The sequence below is a fragment of the Erinaceus europaeus genome, chromosome 2 (genome assembly GCF_950295315.1).
Source record: "Erinaceus europaeus chromosome 2, mEriEur2.1, whole genome shotgun sequence".
In the NCBI taxonomy this organism is placed as follows: domain Eukaryota; kingdom Metazoa; phylum Chordata; class Mammalia; order Eulipotyphla; family Erinaceidae; genus Erinaceus; species Erinaceus europaeus.
In genome coordinates, this window is record NC_080163.1 from 201,906,551 (window position 1) to 201,934,288 (window position 27,738).

At 44.5% G+C, this 27,738-nt stretch overlaps 1 long non-coding RNA gene across 1 annotated transcript in view; it reads left to right on the forward strand.

Moving 5' to 3' along the window:
- The window catches only part of LOC132536866 (uncharacterized), a 67,723-nt gene that overhangs the window by 19,508 nt on the left and 20,477 nt on the right, over positions 1 to 27,738 (forward strand). The window contains exons 2-3 of the long non-coding RNA XR_009548414.1: positions 11,910 to 12,067; positions 25,849 to 26,000. This is a non-coding gene — a long non-coding RNA (uncharacterized LOC132536866). The remainder of the gene's footprint in view (positions 1 to 11,909; positions 12,068 to 25,848; positions 26,001 to 27,738) is intronic.

The following is a 27,738-nucleotide window of genomic DNA, read 5'->3' on the forward strand; positions in this document are numbered from 1 at the left end:
TTGAATCCATGTCATGGTTTTCATCTCTAAACCTCATATATAACCTGTACCCAGACCATGTCTTTTTTTTTCCTTTGTCTTTTCATTCTTTGTTTTTATTGCCACCACTTCCAGCAGCCAGAGGGGAGGGGGAGATAGACAGGGAAAGAGAAAGACCCCTGCTTCACCACTCATGAAGTTTTCTTTCTGCTGGTGGAGAGTAAAGTCTTGAACTTGGGTCCTTGTGCACTGTAATGTGTGTACTCAACTGGGTGTGTCACTGCCAGTCCAATCCCCTACTCTCAGGCCACCCCTTCATCAAGTTACACTATTTTTTTATTTTTTTTTTGCCACCAGGGTTATCCCTGGGACTCAATAAGCAAACCTTTCTTTTCTTTTTTTTAGAGGGAAGAAGGAAGGGGGTGGGAAAGAGTTGGGGGGGAGAGGGAGACTTGTAGCATGACTTCATTGCTAGTGAAGCTTCCTTCCTTTGCAAGTGGGGACCTAGAGCTTAAACCTGGGTTCTTGAGAGCTCTACAGAGCCAACAGTTTGCACTTCCTTTTCTCCTCCTCCTCCTCCTCTTCCTCCTTCCTAATTTTTATGAGATAGAACAGAGAAATTGAGAGTGGACAGGGAGATAGATAGATAGATAGATAGATAGATAGATAGATAGATAGATAGATAGACAGATGACCGATAGATGATAGATAGATGATAGATAGATAGATAGATAGATAGATAGATAGATAGATAGATAGATAGATGGATACCCCTGCAGAGCTGCTTCACTGCTTGTGAAGCAGAATCCCCTGCAGGTGGGGAGCAGGGGCTTTGAACCTGGGTCCTTTTGCTTGGTAATACGTGCTGTCAACAATGTGCACCAACCCCCTGATTTCTACTTTCTACATGACTTTATGGTTGTATCTCAAATTTGTGATTGTGGTCTAGACTTCCAGTATGATTTCTGGACTTTGTACATGAACCTATATATATATATATTACTTCCAGTTCCTCATCTCCACCTGGATGTCCTAGTCTTAAATCTGTTTATTCAGGAATGTGACTTTCTTGGGAAAGGAGACTTTATTTTGCTCATTGTTCTTCCCTGCCTTTGCAACTGTCTGGGGCAGCATATGCTCTCAATTGTGCTGATATGTTTAGCAACTTTGTCAAGCAAAATATGTGCACGGCTTATGATTGAGTTTGTACCCTCAGAAACTAGGTCTTTAAAGAAACTACCTTTGATATTCTTGTGCAAGGAGAATGCTGAAGGCAGCCTTGGATGGATAGAATAGTATTCTGTAGTATTTTGTAGCATTTGGAGGTTATCCACTGAGATGTTCACAGAACTAAATGCTCAGCTTCTCAAAATAGTACTGACTAAAAGCAACACAATTTAACATCCATCCATCTATATAAAATATGCACATAATGACCTGCTTGTGTCAAATAAAAACACATGGTTACAAGCCAACAATACATCTTGGATGTATTCATCTGATCAGAAAGGCATACATTATACACCAGAGAATAATTAATTGCTTGCTAATTGCACGCATGAATGAATGAACTGGAGCGATACAGTGCATGCCTGCTTAGAACTGAGAAGCAGGACTGTTTGTATTTGTGTGTAGAAAGTGCCCCAGAAGGCAAAACTACAGCACCACCCGAGAAGCTTCCTTTTTGCATGGAGCTCCCGTGGAGTGGCTGGCATTGTGACTGTACCGACTGAGTCATCTACCGGTTCCCAAGTGACAAAATTCTTATTTTAAGAAATATGATTCTTGAATTTCCCCCAAAATTGAAAAAAAAATAAAAAGTACTGTTTGATCATTTTGCTCCTCTACCCATAATTCAACATCTTAAGACAGGGAATTTTTTTTTTTTTTTTTTTTTTTTTTACCAAGTTTTGGTTACCTGAATTCGTCTTGACAATATCAGAGGAGTTTTCTTTAGGATTTGCTTTTGTCTTTGTTTTTTAAAATCAGATCACTACTCAACGCTGGCTTATGGTGGTGCCAGGAATAAAGCCCAAGGCCTTGGAACCTTAGGAAATAAAGTCTTTTGCATAACCACTGTGTTATTTTCTTGGCCCCAATACCAGCTTTTTTATTTTCCCCTTTTGTTGCCCTTGGTGTTTTTTAAACATTCTTTCTTAAAAATATTTATTTATTTTCCCTTTTGTTACCCTTGTTGTTTTATTGTTGTAGTTATTATTGTTCTTGATGTCATTGTTGTTGGATAGGTCAGAGATAAATGGAGAGAGGAGGGGAAGACAGAGGGGGAGAGAAAGACAGACACCTGCAGACCTGCTTCACCACCTGTGAAGTGACTCTGGGGGCCGGGGGCTCAAACCACGTGCCTTAGGCCGGTCCTTGAACTTTGCGCCATGTGTGCTTAACCCGCTGTGCTCCTGCCCGACTGTCCATTGCCCTTGTTTTTTATTGTTGTTGTTATAGCTGTTGCTGTTGTTGGACAGGACAGAGACAAATGGAAAGAGGAGGAGAAGACATAGAGGGGGAGAGAAAGATAGACATCTGCAGACCTGCTTCCCTACCTGTGAAGTGACTCCCTTGCAGGTGGAGAGAGGGGACTCAAACCCGGATCCTTGTGCTGGTCCCTTGCACTTTGTGCCACCTGTGCTTAACCCGCTGTGCTACCACCCAACTCCCAGTACCAGCTTCCTCAGGAGAAAACACACACACACACACACACACACACACACACACACACCCCACTAGGAAAGTTGGTGGCAGGGGAATCAGGCTGGAATCAAACCTTATTGTCTCGTGGAACTACTCAGTGTGGGAAAGATAAGCCTCCTGACATCAACTCCCAGTGCTGTCAGAGAGGAGATGTGAAGCTATGTAGTGGGAAAATAAAGCCATTGGTGACCACGTGATGCTGAAAATTATTTTTTTCTAAATAACAATTAACAACGATCCTAAGTGACTGTCAGATGGAACCCTTTGAAAATTCAGTATTATTTTCTCTTGCAAATAAATAAATATCATACTGAAGGCAGCTCTGGTTTTCATCCATAAACAGAATTGAGAACTGATTAAAATAATCTAATGTTATAGAAAGTATAGTTTATATTCTTGTGGTAGAGTCCTAGAGGCATTGAAAACACTGAACAATTAAAATGGTTTCAAAAAAGCCTTAAAAACACACACACACAAAACACAGACACACACTCTTCCACTAGGCTAGTCGAATCCCCTCCTTTATAGTCTGAAGGGTCATATTTTACTCTAGGTCTGTATTTTCTTTTTAAAGAGGGGGGGCATAAATTTCCCAGAGCATCTCATTTTTATTCTTTGGTAGGTAGCATTTTTCCTAATTTTAATGGGATGATATCACTAGCAGTGTTTAAAGACCCAATGGTTTACTGTGGAATTAAATATTTACTTTACTCCTCTTATTTATCTCATCTTGAAACTTAATTTTCCTGAGTTTATTTATTGGCAACTTTCTGAGGGAGTTTGGGAAGAGGAAAGAGAGGAAGGAAGTGGAGATGAAAAATAAGACCTTGAAACTAACTTCTATGAGGAATGTTACAGAGGAGGTGGAATCCAAGAATTCATTCTTTCGTTTATCAGCAAATAGCATTCTCAGCGTCTAACTTTGTTCCTTTTGTGGAGCTCGACAGAAACCATAATGGAAGAAGACAAGGCTTTTGAAAATATCTCTTCTCCACGCTCTTTATGCACCTACATATATTTCCCAGCACTGTTCACCTCTAGATAAGACACAGCTTCATAAAACAGAACCGTCAACAATCACGTGTTCTAGCTCAGCCCCTGATGAACTCAGCCGGAAAAAATAATCTCCCGACGGCTTGGCAGACTAGATATAGAAGCCTCACCAAACTTTCCCCCTTGATCTCCACTCCTCCATTTTTAAAATTAGAATTTTTCCAAGCACTATTTCGAGTCACCATGTGCCACCACTGTGCTGTAGTTGCTGTTTTGGCAAAGAGAATCAAAGAAGCCTAAGTCCTCCCAGGCTGTGGCCCGAGCACATTGTCTGGCTCCACCAGCTGATGTCTCAGAGGAAGAATGCTGACTGCCTGCCTGCTAGGTGAGGGTGCCAGTCAGACAGGGCGCACGATCCTCACTGGAGCTTGAAATCTGGGGACCTCAGGTCCCCTCACACACCCCTTGTCCTTGCTTCCATGCCCTCCCTGTCCTTTGAGCTAGCCCCAGCCTTCTGTGGGTCCTGGGTTGCTGGCAACCACATCCAGCCCCCTGTTGTCCTTACAAGATCAACTTAAGTGTCTCCAGAGGGCATTGTTCTGTTTTCCATTTTATTTATTTATTTGTTGTTATTCTCTTTATTTTTTTAAATTTATTTTTATTAGTGATTTAATATTGATCTACAAAATCGTAAGATAGTAGGAGTATAATCCACTGGGTTCCTGCCACCGGAATTCTGTGTCCCATCCCCTTCACGGGAAGCTGCAGTAGTTTTCCAAGGGTCATGGACTGACTCTCTCTCTATATATAATTTTTTATATTTTTCCCCCAATGGTCCTGCTTTCACTTCCTGCCTAAGTCATCTCCCCACCTATTCCTGCTTCTGGGTGTCTTTCTCTTTTTCCTGTTCTCTCTCAGAGAAACAGTGCCTGGCTTCCTCTGGTGTTTTCCAGATTCTTATCTCTTTCACTGACGGTATAAAAACTAGATGGTAGCAGATGTTTAGGTATATTCCTAAAAGCCCATGTCTTAGTGTTCTTTGCTTGAGCTTGATCAGCTTTACTTTTTAAATCTTTTTTTTTTAATGTTTTTATTTACGTACTATTGGATAGAGACAGAAATTGAGAGGGGGGAGAGGAAGGGTAATAGTCAGAGAGACATCTGCAGCCCTACTTCACCCCTCATAAAGCTTCCCCTCTGCAGGTGGGGACAGGGAGCTTGAACTCTGGTCCTTGTGCATTGCAGTGTGTGCGCTACCACCTGGCCTCATCAGCTTTGCATTTTAAATAAGGTCAGAATGAGCTTTGGATGGTCCAGGCCCTGATTGCCAGGGCTGCTGTACTTCTTTATCGATCGATTTGCTCTCAGTCCTCAGCTCAGGGTCCTGCCCAGTGGATACCCTGAAGTTAAGGCCATGTTTACTTGCTAGAGACAGCTAACCAGAGTCCCCATTGCTGTCCCAAGGTGCTGTATGGGGATGTGTGGGTGAACAACCTTTGCCAGTTGCCATGGCTCCGAGAATCAGCAAATTTTGGGATTGAGAGAAACTCCCCTCAACCACACACCCAGGATCTGAAGAGTTCTGGATGGACACGCACAAAGCACCCTGAACTAGGGCAGTGCCTAGTGTGACCTGCCATCCTTAGCTTTTTCCAGAGCTACACTTTTTGCATTATATCACAAAGGAACAGGAAGGCCAGAGATGTTGCTTTTTAAAAAATTTTATTTAATTTTTATCTTTTTCAGAGAGATGCAGAGAGAGAGAGACACACACAGAGAGAAACACCAGAGCACTGCTCAGCTCTGGTTTATGGTGGTGTGGGGGATTGAACCTGGGACTTAGGAGCCTCAGGCATGAGAGTCTGTTTGCATAAACATTATGCTGTCTCTCCCGCCCAGAGATGTTTCTTTTAAGTAAAACAGACACGGGGGTAACTATCAAGGCACAATTAACAGGTTATTAAACATCAGTACCAAGAGGTTGGAACATATTTTCTTAGTGATGGAAATCATCAGAAATGTAGGTAGAGGTGTTTAAAACTGCCATTGTCTGAATGTCATCATGCCAGGTACATTCCTTTGATGCCATAAGGTATTGAATTTATTGCAGTTATCCCATGCACCATCTCCAGACCCTCAGGGCAGCAGCCAGACATCAGAATCACGGTGACTGTGTGTGGCAGTTCCCCCCCACTACTTGCCTGTGGGCTAGTAAAACCTCTGACATATCCAGACTTTGCTTAGAACAGCATTCTTGTAAGGGACACAGCCTGAAAAACAGGCCTCACAGGTATTATTAGACAAAGGAATGTTCCTGGTAGGCAAACAACACTCAGTTTACAAATAGAGGTGCAAAGAAATCAGTCGGATTTCTCATAGCAAGTATCAGGAAGTTTGGGATCTGAAAACTTCTTCAACAGTGCTATCAGCTCAGCATCCCCTGGCTTGCTTTCTATGTCCCTCCCCACTGTCAGAAAGTGTCTGAAACTATTCCCAGCCTCCTCTGCTTTCACAATGCCCTCTGCGAGCCCTGGGTGATGGTCATGTTTCCATGAGCACAACCATTATTAGTTTGTCCCTTTGTTTATTTATTTTTTTTATAGTCTGTGGGCTTAGGGTTATCTTTAGAAGCAATTTATATGACGTGATCACTCAAAATGTCCTCTTAATTGCTTAGAGAGCAGAGTGTCCAGACACTCCCCAAACATTATGATATTAAAAAAAAAGCCTTTAAGATTTTTTAAAAACCTAAGTCAAATGGAGGTCTTATTCATTTTGTCCTGTGACACCTATTCAAAATTTAGCTTCTATTCAGCTTTCATTTAAAAAAAATGTGATTTTCAGTGATTAAAATCAAGTTAATTTCTGAAAGGAACTTTATCATATATATATATATATGTTGTTATATATGCATATATACATACATATCTGTATGTGCCTTTTCCTATTTCCTTATGTTTTATACATATATTTTCACAGAATCATGTAGAATTTTATAACAGGATTGAGTCAATCATCTGTCACGATTAATTTTGCCACTCTCTCCTGTGACATGCTCTTAACTAAGATCATATCCGTACCTGCCCATATCAAAACAAAGCTTTAGACACTGCCATTCTTCCTGTGAGACAGAATTAATACAGATCTGAGGAAATGCTTGCTTTCAGGTTAAATGTGGGCAGACTGCTTATATGAAAGCATCAGGATAGTTGTTTGTAACTGACTTTACAAATTGAAGCTGCAGTCAGCAGGGTCAGAGTAAATCTTCCTTGGGAGCTGTCAATAACAGCAGTGTTCTAGATTCCAGCCCCCTGACCTAGAGCTTGAGCTCGCAACAGGAATGCAACAGTACAGCTAAATAGCATAGAGATAGATAGATAGATAGATAGATGCTAGGAAAGCTAGATAGATGATGATAGATTAGATAGATGATAGCTAGATAGGTGCTAGATTAGATAGATGATTAAATGGATGGAAGGATAGATAGAAAGGCAGATGGATGATAGATTATATAGATGTTTAGATAGATTAGATGATAGATTAGATGATTAGATGGATTGATAAATGATAGATAGATAGGTGACAGGTTAGATAGAAAGGTAGCTAGTTAGATGATAGCTGGCTAGCTAGATGACAGGTAGGTAGGTAGACAGACAGAGACAGACAGACAGACAGTCAGAGAGGCAGACATGGGGCCCTAGTTCTAGTGAGACTAAACTACCAGGTAGCGGAACTCCCCCTTCCACCACAACTTATTCTCACTAAGTAACTTCCCGAGTTTTAACTTTGGATCTCCAAAAGCAGAAACATGTCCCAAACAAATGGATCTATACCACTTGGAGAACGGTGACCACACTCTGCTCTAAGGTGAACACCACCGCAACAAAACAGGAAGCAATGGCTGGTGCCTGGTGCCTCCTCTTCTCTCAACAAGTGCAGTCAGCTGTCCTGTGGTGCAAGGACACTCCCCTACCTGCCACCCTGTCCTGCCTCATGCTGTCCAGACTTGCTTCCATTCCTGATTGACCACTGCTCCATTGCTGACCCCTTTTTTTGTCCTCACTGTGCCCCCAGTACCCTTTGCAGCGAGGCCACCCTCCAGCTCTGCCACATTTTCTATCCTGACCTTGGCCCATGTCACCCATTGTCTTCCTGTGATTACTGAGTGGCCATTCTTCTACTACAGATGTATACTTCTCCCCAGCAGCCTTCTTTTTTAAAATTTGTGTTTAATTTTTTTCTATTGGGGGTACTAATGATTTATAGTCAGCAGTAAATACAGTGGTTGGTACATGTGTGAACGTTCTCCGTTTTTGCAAATTATTTTCACCCCTAGCCTAGGTCCTCCTCCACCATCAGGCCCCAGGACCTGAAAGCCACCACCACCAACACTACCCCCAGCCAAATCCTTTACTTTGGTGCAATACACCAAACCCAGCCCAAGTTCTGCTTTGTGTTTTCCCTTCTGTTCTTATTTCTCCACTTCTGCCTATCTTCACCCTTCTCTTTCTGGATGATCTCACTTCACATGGTGCCTTCAAGTTCAGTTATCTTATGACATCAAAAGAATGTATGTGGCATGAAGACATTTTAACAGTAACAGTTATAAGCACCCTTACCCTGATGTTTCTCCCCCCCCCCTTAGAAATGTATTCTGATCTCTGTCTATGTGGTAGATAACCACTTGTTATTTGTGCCTTAATAGGCACTCTTGGAAGCTTGAGATGGATAGCACTCACTTATTGTCTGGGCTTGGGATGGCATGTGCGCGCGTGTGCATGTGTGTGTGTGTATGTGTGCATGTGTGTGTGTGTGTGTGTGTGTGTGTGTGTGTGTGTGTTCCCACCTCACCTCTTCTGATCAACTGTATGATGACCAGCTATGGATAGTCTCTGTCCATCCCGGGATGCATCTTGTCTCAGGGCCCTGGAAACTGGCCAAGGTTCTCCACCATTGGGGTGCTGTCAGCCTGCTCCTCATGGGGCCATCTCCTCCTTGAGTCCCTGGCTTTTGATTCTCAGACTCATCATGTGCCCCTTGGCACTGGCTCTGCAGCCCTGGCTCTGGTCCCCAAGGGGAAAGCCTCCCACTGAGCGGCTCTTTGATCTGCTCCCCTGGAGTCAGCTGGCCAGGCAGCCCAGCCTCCACCCCCTGCAGCTCCAGTCCTGCTGCCAGCCCCCCTCAGCTGCTTCTGCTGGCACAACAACCCCTCCTGGCACCGCTCACTCTGCTGGCACCGGCCCACGCCTCTGGCTTTTGTTCTCTGGGAAGGCTTCTGAGTTCCCTCTGACTTCTGGTCAGCTCCCAGATGCCCTGGGAAACCTGAGCTGTAAGCGCATGTCAGCTGCTGCCTGTCCATCAAGGGAGGAGGCTCCCAGGGAGAGGACCTAGGCCAGCACTCTGAGCTGGTCCTCCTAGAGCAGGATCTGGAGGTGGAGGGAGGGCTGAGGGGCCCTGCTCTGGTTTGTGCCAGCTCTCATCATTAAGTGATGAGCCACTGAAAGGTTTGCTGAAAACCCCCGTTCTCAACCACCGCAAGTAGGTTTCAGCAGAACAGTAGTCAGTAAAATGCCTTTATATGGGCGGCCGGGCGGCCGGGCGGTAGCGCAGCGGGTTAAGTGCACGCGGCACAGGGCGCAAGGACCCGCGTAAAGATCCCGGTTCAAGCCCCCAGCTCCCCACCTGCAGGGGAGTCACTTCACAGGTGGTGAAACAGGTCTGCAGGTGTCTGTCTTTCTCTCCCCCTCTCTGTCTTACCCTCCTCTCTCCATTTCTCTCTGTCCTGTCCAACAATGACAACAATAATAGGAACTACAACACCGATAAACAACAAGGGCAACAAAAGGGGAAAAATGGCCTCCAGGAGCAGTGAATTTGAAGTGCAGACACCGAGCCCCAGCAATAAACCCTGGGGGGAAAAATGCCTTTATGTAAACATCCTTTTTTTTTTTCAGTCCCTTCACCCTGCCAGCTCTGCAGGAGCTCTTATTGTCATGCAGATCCATTTGTCAGAGCCTGACTGTGGCTCCTGTGTTTCAGCACAGCCCTCTGTGGCCAAGGATACAGTCATTTTTTTTAACAGTTTTAAAACTTGTAGGCAGGTTTATATCTTACCGCCTTTCAGCCACCAAGTTGCAGATGCTGCCATGATTCCATCCTGACTTCCCTGGGCAGACGACCTCACCCATGTGTCCAGGAACCTCCCCTCTCCAGAACCCTTCCCCACTAGGGACAGACAGAGACAGGCTGGGGGTGCGGATCCACCTGCCAACACCCATATCCAGCAGAGAAGCAATGACTGAAGCCAGAACTCCCACCTTCTGCTCCCCATAAAGAATTTGGGTCCAGACTCACCGGTGGGGGAAATGATAGGGGAAGATCACCAGAGGGCTCTGAACTCCTGCTCCACCATAGCCCTGGAACTCTGGTGACCAGGAACCTTTGATTTTAAGCCATCACTGAGAAGGAAGAGAATCTGGAGAAGACCTAAAGAAGTCAGCCTCTCTTATCTGAGATGAACTGCCCCTGTGGCTCCAGACAGACTATGACCCACATAGTCAACGACTGCCACCTCTCCAGATTCAAAGGAGGTCTCGAAACTTTACATCAGGCTCAACCTGATGCTGTTGACTGGCTACGGAAGAAGGGCAAACGCTAGAAGAAGAATCTGAGATGAGGAAGGGGGAAAGAAAAAAAGACACTTGGAAGTTGTAATAGGTGTAGATGTGGCTTAGAAAATGAAGGCAGGGCTTTAGAAGTGAATAAACATGGAGAAAAAAATAGGATGTTGGGATAACTATGGCAGTTACTGCTGGAAGGGGACACAGAGCTCTGGTGGTGGGAATGGTGTGGAATTGTACCACTGTTATCTTATAATTTTGTAAATCACCAATAAAATAAATAAAAATAAAGCATCTGGGAAGTCGCAGGTCACTCAAACAGGCAGGTCACTCTAGGCCATGGGAGGAAGCAATGCCAGTCATGAAGAATTACCACCTGGAAGTAGATGTCCTCTTGGAGCTCGGGGAGGAAGCTCACCACTTGCTTTTCCTCGGGCTGTTCTCCCCGGCTGTGTGGTGGTAGTTTGTCCTCTATTTTTCTCCACAGACTCGGGTTTGATATTGAGAAGTTGCCAACACTGTCTTTTAAAGACCACTATCTTTTGAGGCAGTGTGGCTGGGAAGGAGGATTTACTAATGGAAAAAAAAGTAACACCTCATTTTCTTGGGTAATAAAATGTTACAAAATAAAAAACACTTGCTTCAGAGGAGAAATTTAATATCACAAAATTGTTGAAAAGTTAATGGTAGTGAAAAGAGGGAAATAGAATTCTTTAAATAAGCACTCTGTTCTATTCCATTCTGTTCTAATGTGAGAGAATGTTGTAGACAGAAGAATACAGAGAGAAGCCAGCTCTGGCTTATGGCAGTGATGGGGCTTGAACTTGGGGCCACGGAGCTTCTAGCATAGTCTTTTGCAGAATCAGTATACTGCCTCTCCATCCTGAAAACAGAATTTGTGGGATACAACTGAAACAGTTCTTAGAGAAAATTTTATAGCATATACATAGTTGCATCAAAATAAATCAAGTATCCAGCTAAACACCTATAAGAAGCAATGAAGTAAATTGAAAAAATATGAATAGAACAGCATAGCTGAAATCAGAAAGTTATAAGTTAGAAAACCAAGGATAAATCTGAATATCATCATTCTTCTTCCTTAATAGCAATATTGAGAGACCATTACCCACTGCACTCAAGAGGAGTGAAAAAAGCACATGCCCCAAATCATAAATCCAAAAGAAAAGAAACCCAAGTATTTTATTTATTTTTATTTTTAATATTTTATCTTATTAATAGTTTGTTAAAAGACTGTAAGATGACAATGTATAGTTCTTCACCACACCTACCACCAGAGTTCCTATCGTAACTCTACCACCTCCCAAAGAGAACCACCAGAGTGAGTGCTCATAGACCTAGAAACAGTTTCTGTCCACAAGCCGCTAGTGTCTGTACTCACCTGTAGCTTAGGTGATCTCCCTCTCTCCCTCCCTCCCTCTTCCTCCCCTCCCTCCCTCCTCCCCTCCTTCCTCCCTTCCTTCACTCCTTTCTCTTCTTTCCCCTCCCCTCTCCTCCCTTCCCTTCCCTTCCCTTCCTCCCTTCCTCCTTCCCTCCCTCCCTGTTTCCTTCCTTCCTTTTATTCTTTTCTTTTTTCTTTTTCTCTTTTAACAGTTGCTTCTTTAACTCAGATCCAGATGTGGCGAGCCTCAGCTGGCAAGCTTTCAGCCTGGCTCCAGCCCTCTCTGAGCAAAGTTATTTACTTCTGGGAATCTCCTCTTCACTTCTTTTCTGTCCAGGAGCCACACATGTCAGCTCTCACCTGTGGCTTGGTAAGTTTCTGAGAGTTTTCAGGTGACTTTCATTGCTTTTCCTAGTTGACCCTGGAGAGCAAAAGTGAATCTGTTGTTACCCCATTATCACACCTCCAGAAGTCCTGAAATTTTAATTTTAGATTTTTTTTGCATGTTAATAACACACACTTATACTAAATTCTTTATTGCTTTCCATAGGTTACTATGTCTTTTAGGATCTACAGATCTAGAATGACATTATTAGTGTTGGGGATAGTGACATAGATGGATTCTCTCTGTCTCTCTCCTTTTCTACCTCTCCCTCTCCCCTCTCAACTTCTGTTTCTCTCCATTAATAAATAAATTGATTTTTAAAAAAATTTTTAAAAGAAAATCTAGAGAGTCAGTCTGGTGTCAGATGGTAGCACAGCCAGTAGGTCACATGTGTTATCACAGTGTACAATGGCCTGATTCAAGCCTCAGGCCCCACCTGCATGGGAGAAGCTTCATAAGGAGTGAAGCAGTGTGTTTCAGATGTCTCTGTCTCTCTCTCTCCTGTTCTCTCTCTCTGTCACACTCTTCTAAAAAATAAAGATATACAACCTTTAAAAAGAAAGAATTATGAATAAAAGGTAACACAGATCTAGTCACTACACAATAACAAAATCCCAAAAGATCAGAGATTAGTTGTAAAAATATGTAAGGGCGTATAAGTTCCAAAAAAGAAAGCATCAGTGAGGTCTTCTGGTTAATGTGAACAGGAACATCTCCTAGAACGTTCAGAATTCAGGGCAGTATAGAAAATGTTGAAACATTTGAGGGCATTAAAGGTTTGTGTGTCAACGTGCGCTATAAGTCAAATAGCAAAGTGGGTGCAATAGTTGCAACTTGTGTTAGAGACGATGACCTTAATAGGCTTTATTTATAGAAGTTATCTAAAATCAGGGGTCGTGGAGTTACAGAAAATGAGTGAAGGGGGCCAGGCGGTAGCACACCTAGTTAAGCACACACATCACAGTGCACAAGAACCCAGGTTCAAGCCCCTGGTCCACACCTGCAGGGGCGAAGTTTCATTGAGTGGTGGAGTAGGTCTGCAGGTGTATCACTGTCTTTTTCCCACTCTTATCTCTTCCCCCTTCTCAATTTCTCTCTGTCTGTATCCAATAATAAATAAAAAATTTAAAAAAGAAAATGAGTTAAAATACAAAGGAAAACCAATATAAATGTCTCTCTGTGTGAAAGATACTCAGGAAAGGAGAAAGCAAAAGACAGCTACACTGTGATGCCCCCCCACACACCTCATTGTCAAAAACTCAGGGAGTTTGCAAGGCTAGTGCTGATGGGAACTAGTCCAGTTTCTCTGGAGGAGAGGTTAGCAGTGCAATGCTAAGCAGTATGACTTATTGATTTACTTTTGGACCCTGCGAAACTCCCACTTCCAAGAATCTGTTCATATAACATGTTGGCAACATTCACAAAGATTTATGCATAAGCCTACTCACTGCAACACCCTTTATAATAACAAAAGATTGGAAATAAACCAAATGATCTGTGGTAAAAAAGAATCGTCATCTGTCAGAAAACGGGGACAGTCCGCAGCTCCAAGAAGTACTAGGAATGGCGCAGTAAAGTACTGCAGAGTTCTCTCCAGGGTCTGTTGTTCAAGGGAAAAAGAGAAAGATGGAGAAAAGAATGCACAGATGAAGGCATTTGCCACCACCAGCCTGGCATTGCGAGAACTACTGAAAGGAGTCCCATAGAAAAAGAACAGAGGAACACAGACTCTGACCAAGGTGTGTTCAGGAGTAGACCAGAACTAACAACACAGAGAGCAGCAGGGAAGGACAGTGAAACAGGACAGAGGAGGGAGGAAATGGGCAGCATAGTTGAGTCGCGTCAAAACAAAACATGGAATGGAAGTCCATAGAAAGTGCAAATAGGGGGAGTCGGGCTGTAGCGCAGCGGGTTAAGTGCAGGTGGCGCAAAGCACAAGGACCGGCATAAGGATCCCGGTTCGAACCCCGGCTCTCCACCTGCAGGGGAGTCACTTCACAGGCGGTGAAGCAGGTCTGCAGGTGTCTGTCTTTCTCTCCCCCTCTCTGTCTCCCCCTCCTCTCTCCATTTCTCTCTGTCCTATCCAACAATGACAACAACAATAATAACTACAACAATAAAACAACAAGGGCAACAAAAGGGAATAAATAAATAAAATTTAAAAAAAAGAGACCATTGGTTAAAAAAAAAAAAAAAAAAAAAGAAAGCGCGAATAAAGCAGCGAGAAAACCACTATAGAAAGCCTCCCATATGGCCTGAGAGTTGGTACAGTGGATAAACTGTTGGGCTTTCAAGTACGAGGTTCCAATTTCAATCCCCCGCAGCACATGTATTAGAGTGGTGTCTGGTTCTCTTTCTCTCTCTCTCTTTCTCTCTCTCTTTCCTCTTATATCTCTCATGAGTAAATAAATGAATAAAAATTCCACATGAAACGACAAGTAGAAGTAAGTGGAACAAAGCAACAAACATATAAAACAACCTCTTAGCAAAAATCAGAATCACTTTTAGTGGGAGTCAGGGGTGAGTGATAAAACTGTGGCCATATGTGCCCTATGTGACCCCCTGTGATCTTATAAATTGTTATTAAATCACTGATAACAATAGGAGGGAAAAAAAGGAAAAGCAGAAAAATGAACACCAAACAGTTATATATGTGTATATATATGTATGTGTGTGTGTGTGTGTGTGTGTGTGTGTGTGTGTGTGTGTATAATCTCTTTATTGGGGGATTAATGTTTTACAGTCGACAAGTAAATACATTTGTACATGCATAGCATTTCTCAGTTTTCCACCTAAACTTACAATCCCCACTAGATCCTCTTAAGATATCTTAATATCAAAAACAAAGCAGTACAAATGAAGCTAATCATCCATCCAGTGAGCAGTGTAACCGCACACGCCCAAGGAAGCTATTCTATGTGACTTTAAGACCCACTCATTGGTAGCACAGCGGGTTAAGCGCATGTGGCGCAAAGCACAAGGACCCGTGTAAGGATCCCACTTCGAGCCCCCGGCTCCCCACCTTCAGGGAAGTCACTGCACAGGTGGTGAAGCAGGTCTACAGGTGTCTATCTTTCCCTCCCCCTCTGTCTTCCCCTCCTCTCTCCATTTCTCTCTGTCCTGTCTAACAACGACGACATCAAGAACAACAAAAATAATAACTACAACAACAAGGGCAACAAAAAGGGAAAATAAATAAATATATGTTAAAAAATACCCAGTCATTTGTATTTTCTCCCTGGAACCCTCATGACAAAAATAACAACAACATGGTTATAAAATCTCTCTTTAGATGTCCTAATTTTGGGGGTCCAGGCAGTGGCTCAGTCGTTAAGCACACATAGTAAGAAGTGCAGAGACCAGGTACAAGGGTCCCAATTTGAGCCCCCGGCTCCCCACCTGCAGGGGAGTTGCTACACAAGCAGTGAAGCAGGTCTGCAGGTGTCTGTCTTTCTCTCCTCCCTCTCTGTCTTCCCCTCCTCTCTCCATTTCTCTCTGTTCTATTCAACAACAGCAACAGCTGTGACAACAATAACAGTTACAACAAGTACAACAAGGGCAACAACAACAACAACAACAAAAAGTATCCTAATTTTGGTAGCTTTTTTGATTTTACTTTACTGATAAATCATAAATACACACACACACACACACACACACACACATATGGATAGAAAACCAAGCTATTTAAAACAAATGAGTTTTAAAAGAAGGTACAGATATAATATGTGACCTGAACAATATCTATATGAACTCAAGAGACATTTTATCTTTCTTAAAAGACACATGTTTCCTATAGCTTTTCCACTGAGGAGGCCAAGCACTCAGCAGTGCAGAACGCCGCTCATGCCAAGATTGTATTCTCTGAATACCATTTTCCACTCATTGGAATGAGGTTCTTGGAGAGTGATTCAGGGTGAGGGTGGAAATGTACCAGATAAATCTGGAACATTTTGTCATACAAGAAGCAAGAAAGCCATTAGAGACCATTGGGGTTGCATTATAAGGGGTCTGGAGCCAACTAGAATCATCCCTCACTGGCTGAACATGGGGCAGCTTCTTCAGTAAGGAGGACAACAGTACAGATGTGTCACAGCAAGTATTAGTTTAGATCTATGAACTGATACAATACTTTTTAAACCCCTTAATGACCTTGGAGCTTATCAGGGAGTTAACTGTTAGGGCAAGTTAACTGACTTAGGAGGGAGACTGTTTGGCCATCTGTCTGTGAGATCAAGGCTTGAACCTTGCCCACACTGCACTGTGGGTGATTTTGTACTGCTGTGTCTTTTCATCCGTCCCCGTCTCTTTATTTTCCTTCTCTTTTTTTTTTCTCTTTTTTTTTCTTGCCTCCAGGGTGATTGCTGGGGCTCAGTGCCTGCACCAGGAATCCACTGCTCCTGGAGGCCATTCCCCCCACCCCCTTTTGTTGCCCTTGTTGTTGCTATTGCTATCATTGCTGGGGCTTGACCTTGGCACTTGGAATCCACCATACCTGGTGGCCATTTCTTGGCTAGGACAGAGAGAATTTGAGAGAGGTGGGGGAGGTGGAGAAGGAGAGAGGAAGACAGGCACTCACAGACCTGCCTCACCACTCGTGAAGCGTCTCCCTTGCAGGTGGAGAGCTGGTGGCTCGAACCTGGATTCTTGCCTTGGTCCTTGTGCATAGGATTCTACGTGCACTTAACCAGGTGCCCCACCGCCCAGTCCTCCATAAAGACTGGCCTTTATAGAATATTGTACACCGAGGCCCCTGTGTTGATATAAACCAATGTTACATCAGTAGAGAAAGCAGTTGTGCTGAAAGACTAGTCAAATTTGAGGAAGCTTTATAATTTAGTTGCTGACTATACTAATGCTCATTTCTTAGCTAATCAGATAATTGTGCTATCGAGGGAAGCTGAGGATGGACAGAGATATTGAAACTCTGAGTCTGAAGTTTCTATAAGTCTAGATTGAGTTCAACATTAAGAAAAAAAAAGAGAGAGAGCAAATCTCCCATGTCTTGGCATTTGGTTTGTCTCTGCTTGAAGTCTTGCAGTCTAGTAGCACTGCACTTAGGTGAGATGATACTTCTCCATTTTTCTCCAAATGATGAAAGTGAAATAATAATAATAATAATAATAATAATAATAATAATACAAATCTCTTCCTTTTGTTACCCTGGTAAGTCCATGAATATGTAAAGTCCTGAAAACATGTTCAGTGGTTTTCATCTTTTCTCCTCCTCTGGTTTTGTTGAATTTTGAGAATGGCCATGGGGACAGGGCAGTTCAATGACTGCAAAGAGGAGGGAGAGCAGGGAGGGGGAGGCCGCTTCCTGTGAGTGGCTCAAGTGGTTGCTGAGTGCTGCTGCTGGTAGGGCTTATCTTCAGGCAGATTCTACCTGGATAATGAGACAAGCACAAAACAACTCAGCATGGAGTGTTTATTATTATGACAGTTACCCTCAGGTAGCCATAGGTGTCTCTGCTTAGAGGGAGATCACAGGAACAAAGATGCATAAAGAAATACAAGCATTGGGAGTCGGGCTGTAGTGCAGCGGGCTAAGCGCAGGTGGCACAAAGCACAAGGACCAGCATAAGGATCCCGGTTCGAACCCCGACTCCTCACCTGCAGGGGAGTTGCTTCACAGGCGGTGAAGCAGGTCTGCAGGTGTCTGTCTTTCTCTCCTCCTCTCTGTCTTCCCCTCCCTCTCTCTATTTCTCTCTGTCCTATCCAACAACAACAACAATAATAACTACAACAATAAAACAAGGGCAACAAAAGGGAATAAATAAATAAAATAAAATAAAAAATACAAGCATTAAGAGACACAGTTAAGACGAGTTTCTGTTTATTAAACAGTATGTCCTGCTTTATACCTTACTACCTTCCAGCCACCAAGTTGCAGACGCTACCATGATGTCATCCTGGCTTCCCTGGGCAGACGACCTCACCAGTGTGTCCTGGGACCTCCCCCTCCCTCTCCAGAGCCCTACCCCACTAGGGAAAGACAGAGACAGGCTGGGGGTGTGGATCCACCTGCCAGCGCCCATGCCCAATGAAGAAGTAATTACGGAAGCCAGACCTCTCTCCCACTTTTTGTATCCCAAGAAGAACTTTGGCCTATACTCCCAGAGGGATAAAGAATACGTAAGTTTCCGGTGGAGGGGATGGGACATGGAAATCTGGTGTTGGGAACTGTATGGAATTATACCCCTGTTATTTTACAATCCATTTTACCATTATTAAGCCACTATTTTAAAAAAAAAAAAGAAGGAAAAGAAAAGAAAAAAAGGGCTTCAAAGAATGTGTAGTTCAGACACCTCCAACTTCTTTTTTGGAGACTGCAGTGTGTGTGTGTGTGTGTGTGTGTGTGTGTGTGTGTGTGTGTGTGTGTGTGTGTGTGTGTGTGTGTGTTGGGAAAGCTTCTTACAAGCTGTGTGTGTGCGTGTGCGTGTGTGTGTGTGTGTATGTGTGTTGGGGAAGCTTCTTCTTACAAGCTCCCCAGAGCAGCTCAGGGAGACTTGGTAATCTTTCAAAGGCAGCTGATATTGTTATCAGCAGGTTTCAGAGCAATACTGAGATTCACTTGTGCCACCTTGAACTTGAGTCCAGGCCCAGAAACTTGAAAGCAATTGCCCAAGCTCTTTGGGGCCAGCTTCCCAGCAGAGCCTGACAGATCTCCAGCACCCAGGAGTGACATTTGGAATGATGAAGTGTTATTTTGCTGTTTCTGCTGCTTTGAACTTTTTATTTGGTCTCCTGGAGTCTGCTCTGTCTCTTTCTTTCCCTTCCCACCCCCCAGCTCTCAGCCCCCCTCCTAGTCATTCATATTGTTTTTTAACAGTTTGTCATGAAGGGAAACCTTAGGATTGGAGGGTCTCTCTCTCTCTCTCTCTCTGTTTTCTCTCATTTTTTAACACCTCTTACTAACAGTGGATCTGTGACTATAATCACTTCCAGAAAGGACTTTACTGGGTGCCAGGAAATTGACTCTGGCTCTTACTATGTGAGTGTAGGGGTGTGTGTGTGGGTGTAGGGGGTTTGCTGCTGCTGCAGCAAAGCCGGCAGTGTTTGCTGGTCTACTGGTCTTTACTTTGGTGCTTCGAATCATGCATCTGATAATACACTTCACTTATTGACTTGCTTTTCGTTTAAGATTTAAGAGCCCAGGACTCGGGACATTCAGGTTCTTCACTCAGCCCACTGAGCAGTGCCTGCAGCTAGTAATAATAACTACAGCTAGCTATTATTATTCTTCCTGTAGATGCTGAGAGATAGTGGGGGAGACAAAGAAACAGAGTGATCCAGGATCAAGCATTGGTCCTGAGTTCAATCCCTGGCAGCACGTGTACCAGAGTGATGTCTGGTTGGGGGGAGAGAGGAGAGGTACCACTCCACTGTTTCTCAAGCTCTCCTCTGCAGGTGGTCCTAGATATCAAACCCAGGCCCTTGAGCATGGTTAATGCATGTACTCAACTGGGTAAGCCATCATCCAGCCCCTGAACCCAATTTAAAAAAAAAAAAAGATTTTATTGGGTGTGTGTGTGGCGGGGAGGATAATGTCTTACAGGATAGTTATTGTCATGTGTACAGCCTCCTTTGTCGTTACGATGACTGTGTTTGCATCATACACAGCACCAACTGAAGTCAGTCTCCACCATCATTCACTGGGTCCCCAGCTTCTTCTCAACTCCTACCAGCTCCCCCGCTGTCACTCTGGCGATAGAACATTTATTTAAAAAAAAAAAGTAAATAAAATAAACTGCAAAACAAGTTTTTGTTGGGGTTATCAAAATGGGGGTTTGTTAGGTACATAGAAAACACAGTGGGAAAATAGTCAGGAGCAAAGGGCTAGCTCGGCGTGCCTTAAATGTAGTTTACCAGGGTGCAACTGCAACCCATGCAGGTCTGGGGAGAACAGAGACCAGACAGGAACGCCACAGACAAAGAACGAGTAGGAAGCGGGGAAAGAGAAGAAGACCGGAAGGGCAAACTCCCACCAGACACTCACTTAGCTTCTCATACCCACAATTCCTGGCAGGTTTGCATACCTCAAATCTGACATCAGCCATATGTTAATTATGTTCGTGTCCCATCAGTCCTCTTGCCCACCAGAAATAAAATAGTGTTCCCAACAAGAAGACAGCTAGTCTCCATTTCACCCCGTGTTTTCCCTTTCTTTCTTTGTTCTTAAGATCCTCCTATGAGCACGGTCATTGGTCATTTGACCTTCTTTTGGCTAATATCACTTAACATGATTTCTTCAGGTTCCTTCCAAAATGTAGCAAGAGAGATTTCATCATTTTTCACAGCCAAGTAGTATTCCTTTTTGCATACAAACCACAACTTTCTTAACCACTCATATAGGTTGGGTATTTGAGCTATGGCAGATAGAGCTATGAATATTGGGATGGGATGCAGGGGTCTGACCCAGAGGCCAATGTGTCTTTTCCCTAGAAATTGTTCTCTTTCTCTGATTCCTGAAGTTCCAAGTCACTTACTCAGAAACAAAAAAACCATATAAATTCCTCCATGTACTCACTGGTTGCTCAGCCATTCTTCTTTATCTAGTATTGACGTCTGCTCTGCACTGTGCTGGGACTTGTAATGACTTTAAGAGATGTTTCCACAGTCATTTCTGTAGGGTATATGACTCTCTTAGGATGGTATAACTTCCATGCATTCAGCATTACAAAGGAATTCTAAGGAAAAATGTAAGTGGGTCTGTGATGGTGGGGTGTGAGTGGGAGGGTAGGAACACTCAGGAAATCCAGAATAAGAGAGAGCCTGATGGGATCCAGTTGGTGGTGCAACCAGTTAAGTGTACACATTATATCATGTGTTAGGACCTGGGTTCGACCCTTCCTGGGTCCTTTTCCTCTCCCTCCCCAGCCCAGGCTGCCAGGAGGTGAAGGGGTGAGGAGGTAAGGATGTGGGATTTTTTTGTATTCTCTTTATTTATAGGATAGAGACAGTCAGAAATCAAGAGGGAAGGGGGAGATAGAGAGGGAGAGAGACAGAGAGACGCCTGCAGCCCTGCTTCACTACTTGCAAAGCTTTCCCCCTGCAGGTGTGCACTGGGGGCTTGGACCCGGCTCCTTGTGCACTGTAACATAAGCACTCAACCAGGTGTGCCCCCATCCTGTTCCCTGGGAATTTTAAAATGTAACTCAGAGCACGCCTTCCACCAGAAGCTACCGTTGACCGTTACTCTCTCTTACTCTTAGCCCTGTCCAACTACAAACAAGACCTACATTCAGAGTGTTTGTCACAGCGGCCTGAATCCATGACCTCTTGCGCACACAAAAGATTCAGGAACAGGGTTCAGGAATCACTCGGTCTCTCGTCCTACTTCCCGCATCCTTCTCTGAAAGATTCTGCTGGAATTAGGGGTGGATTGCTTCAAAAACATGCTCACTCATATATTCCACCAGCGTCCTTTTGAAGTTCAAGGTGCCTCTCTGGAGTCCGCTCTCCCCTCACTCCCCCTCACATGTGGGGGCGTCTTTCCTGTATCTCTGCTCTTTGATGAATGTGTTTTATCTGCCTTTTATCCGGGGGCGCTAGACCCAGGATGAAAGTTGGGAGGTCGGATATCCTGGCACTCAGGAGAAGTAGCCAGCCCTGGGGTTCATTTGAGGTGCATTTTTCTGTGATGAGCATGGCTCTTTTTGTCTGAGCAGGACGGGGAGGTGGGCTAAAAGCCTGAGTGCTTGCTGAATGGCGGAAAGTCCCTTGTGCTGTAGGGGAAAATCAGGGATCCCAGTTCCAGCTTCTGCTGCAGATGGGACAATCTCTTTTTTATGATGATGATGATTTTTTAATTTTAGTTATTTCAAGGTCTATCATGTCAGACAGGAGCATAGCTGTCCCTGTCCTTTTTTGTGGCCCATTAGCCTTGCATGATAGTTTCCCATCCTTTCCCTTTGAGTCTGTGTCTGTCTTGTTGAGTGAGGTGGGATTCCTGCAGACAACGTACGTCTGGGCAGTGTTTTCTGAGCCATCTTCCTACTCTGTGTCTTTTCATGGGTGAATCAGGCCATTGGCATTTATTGACATTACAGAATAAAGATATTTAAAGGCCGTTGTTCTAAACTTTTAAGAGTGTTCTGATCTATGGCATGCTCAAGATGATGTTGTGACTGTTTATAGGAGACCTTTCAGAACTTCTTGCAGGGCAGGCTTGGTGATAGTTGATTCCTTCAGCTGTTGCTTGTCAGAGAAGGTTTGGGTTGAACAGTCTCAGTGAACAGTCAAATAAAACCCAAGCCTTCAACACCAGTCTCCTCACCTCCTTAAACTCTGTGTGGCGTGAGGTGAGAGTCATGGAGCAGCACATCCAAATTAGCAACCGGCAGGCCTTCCAACAGCAGGCCCCTAAGGGCTGGTTACAAGAGAACTGGGTTTCACAACCTGGTGAGACAGGCCATTATCTCTCACATCTCTTCTCTCAGGACTGAGTCTCACACTGACTAGTGTTAGAGCCTTTTCCCTACCCCATAGCCCCACACCCCCAAGTACCTTCTGCACAGTCTGTGGGGTTCAGAAGAGCAGTGATCTGCTCAACATGTGCAGGACAGATGGTGGGAGCAGCGGTCTGCTTGTTGAGCGGCTGCCCTCCTCATGCTGGTCCCCTACTGTCTGGGCAGGAGCAAGGCCATGGAGAGCTGATCTTGGGGGTCAGTTCCCATGATGACTGATGGGGGCCGGCAAGTAGCTTCCTACTCACCTTGAAAATATTCATCACTTTTAATGCTTCCAAGAAGATATTATTTATGATCAGAAATACCAGACAGACTCTTGAATCACCAGAATAGATAATTTCTGCAAATAATGACATTCCAGCCAAAGGACACTTGCGACTTTTTCACCATGCGACAAGGAGAGGCCAGAGTTATGGAGGATACTGACAGAGACTCGGGGACTCCCAGGATACCGAACATGGAATGCTTTCAAAGAGTGTTGCTCTAACAGGTTGGCGTAAGGATTGACTGACCGATGTCCATGTCCAGCAGAGAGCAGCAATTATAGAAGCCAGAACTCCCACCCTCCGCACCACAAAATGAATTTTAGTCCATATTCACAGAGGGAGAAGTGTGAGGGGAAGGTAACCAGAGGGCTCTGAATCCTAGTTCTACTGGGACCCAGAAAATTTGTGAACAGGAGCCTTTGTTTCTGCACCATCACCGAGAGGGAAGAGACTCTGGAAAATACCTACAGAAGTCAGGGGCTGTTTCTCTTATCTGAGAGGGAAGACAAAAAAGGAAGGACAAGTATGGGATGATTTTCACTCCTATGTGGAATATAGAGAGTTGAGGGGATAGATAGCATAATGGTTATGCAAAGAGACTTTCATGTTTGGGGCTTCAAAGTTCCAGCTTCAATCCCTCCCACCCCTGCGCCATCATAAGCCAGAGCTAAAAAGTGCTCAGGTAAAAGAAATAAACAAATAGGATAGAAACACATGAATTTGAAAAAAGAAAAAAAAACGTATATATAGCCAGCTTATAACTATGACCTTAGAAAAACTATGGTGGTTACCATTGGGAGGGGGGAGACACAGACAGAAATTAGGTGGTGGGAGTGGTGTGGGATTATACTTGTATTATCTTGTAAATCACTATGAAATCACTAATGATGATGGTGATGATGATGATAATAATAATAAAAAGAGCACTGCTCTGTGGCCATACCAGACTCCAGCCTCCTACCAGGAAGTGTGTCTGTAATTTAGTCTAGAGGAAGAAAGTCTCTTGTTTGAAGCGCCTGTCCTGGTGTCCTCAGGCTCAGAGTGTTTAACAGAGAGAGATTTGCTTCACTGGAAACCCTGGGGTTTCCTGTTTCCATTATCCACACTTCTCACGGTTGTTGAGACTCAATTGGCCATTGCAGACTTTGGAGAGTGCTCTGGTCAAGGCAGCAAATTGCTCTGCTACTTTGTACCTGGCTCTCCCTCTAGGCCTGCCCCCTGCCACCCCTCAACCACCCCTGGGCAGATGAGATACAGGCACTGACACCCCAGGAGGCTTCTTCACTCTGAGTTCTCACCTCACTTGCCTGTGAGTAGCCAGTTGAGTGACTCTCAGTCACTTATTCAAAAGGTCTCTACTGATGGTCCCTCCATACACACACACACACACACACACACACACACACACACACACACACCTCCCCATAGCTTGTCACAAGGTCCTGCTGAGTGTGAGACTGTGACAGGCCCGGAAGCATCTTTTCCCATAGCCAGGTCATTGGGTTGAGTTTCTGCCAGGTGTTATTTCTCACATAGTCTCTTGTGTCTTCGTCAGCCTCTCCTGGACCCATTTTCCCCATCAGCTCACCTTAGTTCTGTTTTCACTGTGAACTGGTCTCTTTCTTCATTTTATTTTGTAGGGCTGTACCCTGACATTGCAGACTTTGGCAAAAAACCATCCGATATTTGCCTTTACCCACCTGACTTATTTTGCTTTGCATCAGACCCCTCCTGTACCTTTCTTTTGCTGGGGTTGGCAGAATTTCATCTGTTTTATAGCTGCGCAGGATTCCATTGTGTACAGGTAGTACCTCCTCTTTATTAATTGTTGTCCATAAGCACACTGACTGCTTCTACATTGATATGTACATAGGTTAAAATACACGTATCAGACAAAGACAGATGTTGAGAGGGAAGGGAGGGATAGAGATGGAGAGACAGAGAGACACCGCAGCCCTACGACCCTGATGGTGAAGCTTCCCCCCTGCAGGTGGGAACCGGGACTTGAACCTGGGTTCTTTCACGCTGTGACGTTTCTGCTCTGCAGTCACTACCTGGGCCCTGTATCTCTCTCTCTCTCTCTCTGTCTCTCTCTGACAAGAGCAATCTCAGCTCTGGCATGTAATGGTGCAGGGGATTTACGCTGGGACTGCTTGCATGCAAGTCCTCTGTGTGACTGCTGTGTTCCCTCTCAAGTTCACTGCGTCCATGTTTTAGCTGTGGAATACAACACTTCCATAAACATTGGGGTGAATAGACAGTTTTTTGTATTTATGGTTTTGTATCCTACAACTATTATAGATAACTGGAAGTTGGATTGCTGCCATGGTAGTAATAATTGGTAGATCTGGAAGGACTCTCTTATTATGTTTTCCAACATGAGGGCACCAATTTACATATTCAGCATTGTAACACACACACACACACACACACACACACACACACACACACCTTTTGTCTCTGTATCAATACTTTGATGAGATTTCATAATGAGAACTGTTTGCCTAGAGGGTGGTCAGTATACCCAGCAGTGTCTGGTGATGGAGCTGCTTAACAGCAGGGCCAGGGCCACAGGCATCGAAGTTGACAGCTGGTATTGAGCTGGACTCCACGCAGAAGGATGAATATGGGGGGCTCTCACCTGTGGGGAGAAGTGGAGGAATAGAAACAGAAATGGAAACACAAAGCAGAACTTGCGCTAGGTTTGGTGTATTGCACCAAAATAAAAGACTATGTGTTGGGGGGGGAGAGCTGGGTTTTAAGGTCCTGATGCACCACAATGGTGGAGGAGGGCCTAGGCTGCAGGCGAGAGTGTTTTGCAGAAAATAGGAAAAAAAAAAAAAAAGCCATAGCCCTTTTTTGACCTGAAGCTCCAAAATAAATTGCAGCCAAATTCACAGTGTGTCTTTCTTCAGCTGTGTGTGTGTGTGTGTGTATGTACACACAAGTACACACAGGTGCTCAGAAGCATGGGTGATGGTCCCCTCTTTGTAAACAAAACAACCCTGCTGTTGTCTTTTTATGACAGCCTGTGGGGATGCAGGCGTGGACCATCCAGCGTGGCAAACACAGCTGCTCCTCGTCAGTGTTTCCGCTGTCACCGAAGAAGCAAAGGAATGTGAAGCTGGAGAATGTCACTGCTTCTGAGGGTTTGACAGCGGTGCAACCTGCACTGGTGAGGTGAGTGCTGGCCACAGGGGCCTACCTCCCTGTGACTACTTTGTTGTCCATCAATCTTGGGGACCACCACGGGTTGGAAAACAGCTCACATGTCTGAGACTGGAGAATGAGAGTGAGAAGAAGGGGAAGAAAATGATCTGGCTATCACCTCCCCTGAAAAACAGCCTTTAGTGTGGTCCGGGAGGTGGCACAGTGGCTAAGGCACTGTACTCTCAAGCATGAGGTCCTCAGTTCGATCCCCAGCAGCACATGTACCAGAGTGATGTCTGGTTCTTCCTCTCTCCTAATCTTTCTCATTAATAAAAAAAGAAAGAAAGAAAATAAAAGAAAAAGAAGTGGCCTTTAGGGGACTAGAAGGGGAAGAGCCAGTGCTTCTCCCTTCCTGGGCCATGATGTGTTTATGGCTGACGGTGGTTCTTGAAAGCCAGCAGTCACCACTCTCCAAAGGTTTATCTGCTTCCAGGGTGACACATGGTCATGATTGACAAGGAGTGGGTGAGAAGAGAACACCCAGTGTTGCTTTTTAAATTATTTTTGTTATTTTTATTTATTGGATAGAGACAGCCAGAAATCAAGAGGGAAGGGGGTAATGAGAGAGAGAGAGAGAGAGAGAGACCTGCAGACCTGCTTCACCACTTGTGAAGCTTTCCCCCTTGCCGGTGGGGACCAGGGTCTCGAACCTGGGTCCTGCACACTGTAACATATGTGTTCAACCAGGTGCATTGTTCACATACATTTCTCTCCTCCCAAGAGCACAGGTCTATGGTAAATACGCAGGTGGAGAACCTTAGCTAGTTGCCAGGGCCCTGAGATTACATGTTTCCTCAGTAGAAAGAAAGGAACCACAGTCATCCCTATACAGTTGACCAGAAGAGATCACATCACACACATATGACACCCTGAACTGGGACGTGTTAAGTGTGTATCCCCGCCAACCCAAGCTTCAAGGAGTATTTATTTGCAAAACTTATGCACTACATAACATTGTTCAGACAAAGCAACAACAGGTAGTTGGTTATACATTACAGAGACAAAGAGCAAAACACATTTCTCAGGGAGAAAACATCAGGTGCTTCAAACTCATTATCCAAGTGTCATAATGTCACATCTATTCTTTTGATGCCATATGATAATTGGTTTTTTTTTCCAGTTACCCCATGAGCAATCCCCAGACCCTTAGGGCAGCAGCCAGACATCAGAGTTATACTGGTGGCTGTGGCAATCTAACCCACTACTGCCTGTGGGCAGGAATCTCTAAAATATCCAGAATTCGGTTTAGAGCAGAAGTTTGTGGTCATGGGACAGTGCCTGCAATACAGGCCTCATGGTATTTTAGTCAAAGGAAAGTACCCAGTAGACAAATAACAAGCAAAACATATTTTGTGAGCACAAGGCAGTAAGAATTCTAATAACAAGTATCAGGAAGTCGGATGTCAGAAAACTTCTTCAACATGGGTCAGAACACAAGACAGGCCATGCTTCTGTGAGCCATGGCTGCTTCAAAGCCCAGGGAGTGGGAGAAGACAGGCCCCAGGCCCCAGGCCCCAGGGAAGAGAGGAGAGAGGGTGTGCACAGACTCCTGGGGCTTGAAACAGGGTGGGATGGGGAGAGCTTGTGTCCATATGCACCTGGGGTTTCTGCCGAAGCTGTGGTCCCCAAGTTACTTCCTCAGCCAACTCCCTGGTGATCTTGGAGCATTAGTTGCTCCTGCTCTGTTTATTCTTTTTATTTATTTATT